Source organism: Alexandromys fortis, unplaced genomic scaffold (genome assembly GCF_014885135.2).
Source record: "Alexandromys fortis isolate MF-2015 unplaced genomic scaffold, M_Fortis_MF-2015_v1.1 scaffold_43, whole genome shotgun sequence".
Classification (NCBI taxonomy): Eukaryota; Metazoa; Chordata; class Mammalia; order Rodentia; family Cricetidae; genus Alexandromys; species Alexandromys fortis.
This window is the reverse complement of record NW_026067928.1, coordinates 9,255,700-9,263,111: the sequence shown is the minus strand read 5'-3', so window position 1 is coordinate 9,263,111 and position 7,412 is coordinate 9,255,700.

The following is a 7,412-nucleotide window of genomic DNA, read 5'->3' as shown; positions in this document are numbered from 1 at the left end:
TAAGTAACATATTCATGTATGAAATTCTTAATAAAATTTAAAAGTAAAAGTAAAAAAATAACATGATAGACTGTAGTATTTTCTAGCACTGAAACTGTATATAGATAAAAGTATATTTAAAAATATTTCCCCATCATAGAGATGTGTGTTTATTAATGTAATCTGAAAAGCAATTAAGATACTGTCTGTTCTATCCAAAAAAGACCACAGAAACAAAGGGATTGATGAATATGAGACTATAGCTACACAAGACTATACTACGCATTAATGGATCAAACTCTTATTTTTAATGACCCTCCTAAATGCAGTGTAGTTGAAGTACGTGGACGCTAAAGTACGTAGAAGGACCCTCGGGAGGAATGATGAGTAAGTCTAGGAAGCTGCATTCCAGGAGTCTGGTGCACAATTTTCAGAACTCTCATTTATTTCAGAATCTTCTCCCTCTAGCAGATGTTGGTTCTAAGGGGAGCTTGGAGAGGGGTCTTGTGACCAGTGAGATTTTCTTTCCTTTCTGAGTATTAATAGAGCTCCTTCTTCCTGAAGAAACATTTCCGTTAGGAGTCAAATGTTACACAACCTTCCACTAGTTCCTCTCTTTCTTACATTCCTCCCACCCTTTTGTGTTTCGACTTGTATGCTGAGCTGTATATAAGCATATATGTATATGCGCGTATGTATATAATTATTTTCTTCTATCTATGGGTGAGTGTTAGGGTACAATGAGATAGCAACAGTCACTTAGTCTGAGGATTATACATATCTGCAATATACCTCCAACTGAAATTTTCCATTGGCTGCAAAGTTTCCTTCCATGACCAATTGCAAATAATAATAATAATAATAATAATAATAATAACAACAACAACAACAATCTATGGGCAATAGTACTCTGCAATCATTAACACAAATACTTGCAAAGTACTCTAATAAGTACACAACATCTATTTAACTAACCAATATCAATGACTTCCATGTTGAAGCCTTTTATCTCCCCAACCTGGGGCTTCTGTCCTGGCTTCCATAGCAGATAGGAGTTTTCTGTTGTGGAAATCAGGTTATGGTACACCTAAAATTTCTGTCAATATTGTGTTAGTGGAACATCTTGACTAATGTGGTATTATGTTGCATATAGGTAGTATAACCAAGCATCAGTGTTGATAAAAATTTTCTTTAGAAATATATATAGAGATAACTTCTTGTGGCACATGAAACCCATTTTAAAAGTAAGAAGCTTCCAGCTCAGTCCCAGTATGCTTTCTTCATGTACTACAGGAAAAGCTTGTGGTAATAATAATTTTGTCATGTTTGATTTTTATATCTTAGTAGCCTGTTCTTCTCTAATGAGAGACTGAAAGAAAGTGTATCCAGAGGGGAGCTGAACTGGGGAGTAACTGAGAGGAACAGAGCGAGACAAAAACTATAATCAGGAAAATTGCTTGAAAGAATCTATTTCTGGTAAGAGAGAAAAAATACAGTGTTAGATACAGAAACATGTGAAGAAAAATCACTCCATTTATCTTTTCATAATGTACACCACTTTTCTATGATCCATTGGGTATCTTTATCTTTGAGTTTTGCTGCTGTCCTAGGTCATTGTCTATCTCCCAATTTCTATGGGTAGTGTCACAGTATCAGGACATGGTTATGCCTGAAGACTGGCCCCTGGCCTGCAAAGCTTTGGAGTCAGCTCTGGTTTCAGCAGTCTCTTTCTCAATTACGACTTTGACTTTCTATAAGCCATAGTTGCTGTTCTACAAGTTCAAAAAAATCTCTTACCCAGTGTACTTCACATCACAGAGTCTATGGTGACAATTGTCTACCCTTAATACTTTCTTACTCGCTTCTTTCATGAACTTTTGCTTGATTTGTGTGGCTATTTATGATGAATGATCTGTGTTTGCATTGACTAGCATCCATGGCTTTCTTCTTCTTCTAGTTACTTATGGAGACAAGCTAACTTCTTCCCAGGGCTTGTTCTTAATAAACATTCTGACGTCCCATACTGTGGTGATGACAGGTGGTACAACCCCACCTGATCCAAGCTTTAGTGAATGCGTGTCTGTGACTTTGTCCCCTTACCACTTCTAACCAAGGTTGTGGCACTCGAGCCACAGTGGTGACATCATTCAGTCTTCACACGTGCTCAGAAGCACAGTTCTTTGCTTTTAGCTATTTTTTTACTCACCTAAGACCTTCAGCTTCACATATACTTGCAATGATGTAATGTGTAATAAAATAAGAGAAAGGCATAGATATAAGAGTCTTGCCAGTGTGTAAAATGTTATTCAGGAGCAATATTGTACAAAGTGCTGCCTTTGGAGTTTTCTCAGTTTGAATAAAACATTTGTGAAAGAGGTTAATAGTTTCTGAATGTTCATGACCAACACTGCTTTACCTATCTTAAATTCACAAGCTCCTGGAAAAACCATGGCAGCTACAAGGTCAATCAGATATTCTTCTATGTCCAAAAATCACACATAGTAAGGTAAATGGCCAGGATTAGGATCACAGTGAATCTAGAGTTTGTATTGAGTGTGTATTTGGAGTGTGTCCTTATCCCTACTCTATATTCCTCTTAATTTTATCTTTGGGATTTTTTATATACTTTATTGTTATTATTATTTTATTACATTAAAAATACCAATCCAAATTCCCACTCCCTCCCCTCCTCCAGCTCCCCCTACAAACCCTCCCACCCTTCCCCCCATCCTAAGAGAGGACAAGTTATCCTGCCCTGTGGCAATTCCAAGGCCTCCCCTACTACATCTAGGCTGAACAAGGTACACATCCAAAGAGAATAGGATCACAAAAAGCCAGTGCATACAGTAGAGACAGATTCTAGTGCCACTGTCAGTAGCCTCTCAGTCTACCCCAACTCTCAATCACATTCAGAGGAACTAGTTTGATTCCATGCTCGTTCACTCCTAGTCCATGCTCACTGGCAAACTGTCTCTGAGGGTGAACCCCTCATGGTCTTGACCTTGTTCATAGGTCTCACCCCTTCCACTCTTCAACTGGACCTTGAGAGCTCAGTCCAGTGCTCTGATGTGGTTCTCTGCCTCTGTTTCCATCTGTTGTTGGACAAAGGTTCTATGATAATATTTAAGATAATCATCAATCTGACTATAGGGCAAGGCCAGTTCAGGCACCCTCTCCTCTATTGATTAGGGTCTTAGCTGGGATCATCCTTGTGGATTCCTGGAAAATTTTCTACAATCAGGTTTCTTGCTAACCCCATAACGGCTCCCTCAATCAAGATATCTTTTTTCTTGCTTGCATATCTGTCCTTCCTCCACCTCAACTATCCCATTCCCTCAAGTTCTCTTCAACCCTTCCCTTCTCCCTTTCCTTCTATCCCCTGCCCCCATGCTCCCAATTTTTTCAGGCAGAGTTGTCTGTTTCCAATTCCCAGGTGTGTCTATATATTTTTTGGGGGGGGGGAGGGGTTCACCTTTGTAATTAACTTCTCTAGGATCATGAACTATAGTCTTAATGTCCTTTGTTTATGGCTAGCATCTACTTCTGAGTGATGGCATACCATATTAATATTTTTGGGTCTGGGTTACCTCACTCAGGATAGTATTTTCTAATTCTATCCATTTGCATGCAAAATTCAATATGTCATTGTTTTTACCACCGAGTAGTACTCTAATGTGTAGATGTGCCACACTTTCTTTATCCATTCTTCCATTGAGGGCCATTTAGGTTGTTTCCAGGTTCTGGCTATTACAAATAATGCTGCTATGAACATAGTTGAACAAATGCCTTTGTAGTATGATTGAGCATCTCTTGGGTATATGCCCAAGATTGGTATTGCTGGATCCTGAAGTAGGTTGTTTTCTGAAGTTATCAGCATTTGCTTACTTAGATTCATAAGCTGTTCCCTCTTTGCTTATTTTCCTCCTCTGGAAAACGATTCACTGTATTACATTAATGTATTAGTAATAAGACTATTAATATTAACATAGCTTATATACTTTATTGAATGTTCTAACAATTTAAGCATTTTCACTCAGATGATTTTTGCAAATCAAGACAGTGATTGACAGTACGCAGGCTTTTATTGGTACCACTAAGAAACCATCACTCCTTTATGGTTCAGAGACTAAGTTAACATGGATGATGGAGAAATACATCTGTCTCAAATACAAGCTCTCTGGTTTCTGCTCTGCATTGGTTTCTTAGTCTCTAGTGTTACAATATTGATGGTCATAAAATTGAAGTCATTATTCATGTCTTCCTGGAGCAATGGCAAATACTGTCACTTTTTATAGGAAGGTCAATGTGGCAGCTTGGGAAACGCAGTTCTTTCAGTTTGAGGTAGGGGTGGATTAGAAAAGAGCCAAGTCAAACAAATTCAACAAGGATTTAATGAACTCTAACCCTGCCTTATAATCCTCATACTAGGAACTACACACAATAAAAATACAGGTAAAATATACCCTTTTGTCCTAATGCAGAGTGGGATAGAAGGAGAGAAAGTGGAAATTAAAAGGAAACTGCTGCTTACCACTGGATTATTGCAGGACATTTATATAAAAAAACAGATGCTCTTCTTTTTATTAAAATTGAGTTTTTTATCACAACTTTATCTTTTTCTGATCATTAAAGGAGAGAAAAATAGCATTGTCTTGAGTAATCAGGAAGCACAGAAAACCATAAAGTATTGAAGAATATGAACAGAAGTACAAATCATAAGATAAGAAGACAAAGCACAAAGAAATGGTTGCTCTCAGAGGTAGCATTTGAAATTCAGAAGCTCTGTTTAAGAGAAAACAGATAACAACATGTTTCCCAGTATAACCAATTTTGAAATAGGAAAATCCAAAGTACACTTGTAGAATTATAAACAGCACGAGAGAGCTTACATTGACAAGAATTCTACATGTGGCGCATAACTAGATGGATTTTTAATAATTTGCCTTGTTTCACATATTTCATTGATACCTTTGGCTTTGCTTTGCCCTATGTACAAAATAACATGTAGCAAAAACAGGTTAATAACTTTGCATACCATTTAGAAGATTTTCATTATTGACAACAGTGTAAGTTCTAATATTATATTTTTATTTGTTATTCTTTTTTTTAAATTTTTGCTTCATTGTAAAAATAACCCAATAGTATTTTTTTAAAGTAAGTTCCTTATTTTATTCAAGAATGTCTGTCTATCCCTGAGAAGGCTTGTTACATAGCTGATGATGAATAGTGTTTTAATATGAACAGATTGAAGTTTTTACAAATTTTATTGCACAAATTAAGAAAACAATTTATGACCCTGGGTTTATACTACATTACAGAGTCAGTTTCTGATTTCATGCCTCCTTCTAAATCTCAAGTCTTTTTAGGTTAAATTACCCATCTGTTTTCTTTTTTACTTAACTAATTAAAGTGTATTTTTCAAGATTGTAAGAGGCATTGTTATTTAATAAAAACGCATAAAATGGGGGGAGAATGATTTAAATATTTTTACTTTTTTTTCTTCTAAAACAGTTTCCATAATCACTAAGAGCTCAAGAATCAACTAGAGAGTCATACCAAATTAAATTTTATATCATGGAACCAGTGAAAGAGAAACACTTAAAATTTGCTGAACTGGCACATATATTATAATTTCCACCAACATGGATGGCATCAGCTACCTAAGAGTGCTGTCTGTTTTATAAATTCTGCCAAACTTCTTACTAAACAAAATGAAAATATAGTGTACGACAATGAGAAGTTGCTTTGTATACAGTAAAATTTGGATGTGTTTTATAATCTTATAAATTGTGAAAAAAATTGTGTACATATTGTTGCTTCTTATGTAAATTTTAAAGAGCATGAATAAATAATACTCAAGATGTATGCACTTTGGAATAAAACAATAAAGAACATGCACACTTATCAGTATGATGCTGTCCCATGGGGCCCTACTCATAGTTTGAAAATAACCATTTTCCATATTTAATGAGCATAGTGCCTCTACAATGCACTAAATACTACAGTTGCATCTTATTTTACACCTTAGGCAATGAAAGAAAGAAAGCAATTAAAATCAGAGTTCATATTAAATCACCATCTTCTGTATTGAAATTTTTACATATATTCCTCAGTTAAAATGTATGCAGCTATGGTCCTTTTTCAGAATTATTGGTTAGTAAAATAAACTAAACTACATTATTGAGAAGGAATATCAATTTAGATGATATATTTCTTATAATAACATTTTTAAGTTATTTACAGACTTGTGGTCGAATAGAAATATATTTTTCAGTAACTGAAACCTGTTTAATGGAGATGTCAAACTATCATGACCAAATTTAATCCATACAACCAAGTTTTCATAATTAATAATATTAAGTCACTTCAACAAAATGGACAAGACTTCATTAAAGGAACACCATTCCCAATGTTTTTAATAGCCCAAAGAAAGAACTTTGCTTTCACATTATTGACTGATTAAATAAGGTCAATGTTTAGAGATGGGGTAATCATTTAAAAGAAGACACAAATGCTCCATGTGTGTCTCTATTTGTTTTTCTGTAGTTAATATACTTGTATTACAGAGAGCAGTCTAAAAATGAACTATGTAGTAGCCTTTAAACTGCTCCAAGAAACAATCAGTTATGTCTGGCATGACTGGAGCTTGATGTCAGATCAGAAGGGAAGAAACCACTAGAAGTGAACAAGTCTCTGGAAGTTGGCCAGTCATCTAGTTGTTGATGTTTTGGCTTTGTTTTGTTTGTTATATTGATGTTTTGCGCAAAGAAAATTGTAAACTTTTTAAAACTCTACCTGCTATAGCTTTAGGTTGAACTAAAAATGGCACCATTTAGGAATTGAAGAAAATGAGTTTGCTCTTGAGTCAGTACTTAGCGATTTTGTTCCTGTGAAAGAGTTTTAGATAATAATACAAATGGCCAACATTTATTGCAATGTTATTGTGTCTCGGGTATTTTTCCAAGTTTTTCCCAGACACAACTGCATTTAAACCAAACAATAATCATGTTAAGTAGAAAGAAGTGATTTCCTTTCTTCTATTGTCTTATGTAGTCATGAATACTTTCATCTATTCACTCTCATAGACTGACAATAGAGCTAGAATTTAGAATCAGGAATTTCAAAGTCACACAATTAAAGAATGTAGAATTAGGCGCTGCTGGGGCTGCGTCCCCGGCTCCCGGCCGCGCCCGCATGGCTAGCTTATGCCCTGAAATAATTACACGGAAACTGTATTCTTTCAAACACTGCCTGGCCCGGCTAGTTCCAGCTTCTTATTGGCTAGCTCTTACATATTGTTCTAACCCATTTCTAATATTCTGTGTAGCCCACGAGCTGGCTTACCAGGGAGGATCTTAACCTGTGTCTGTCTGGAGCGGGAGAATCATGGCGACTCCCTCACTAAGCTTCTTTCTCCCAGAATTCTCTTCTGT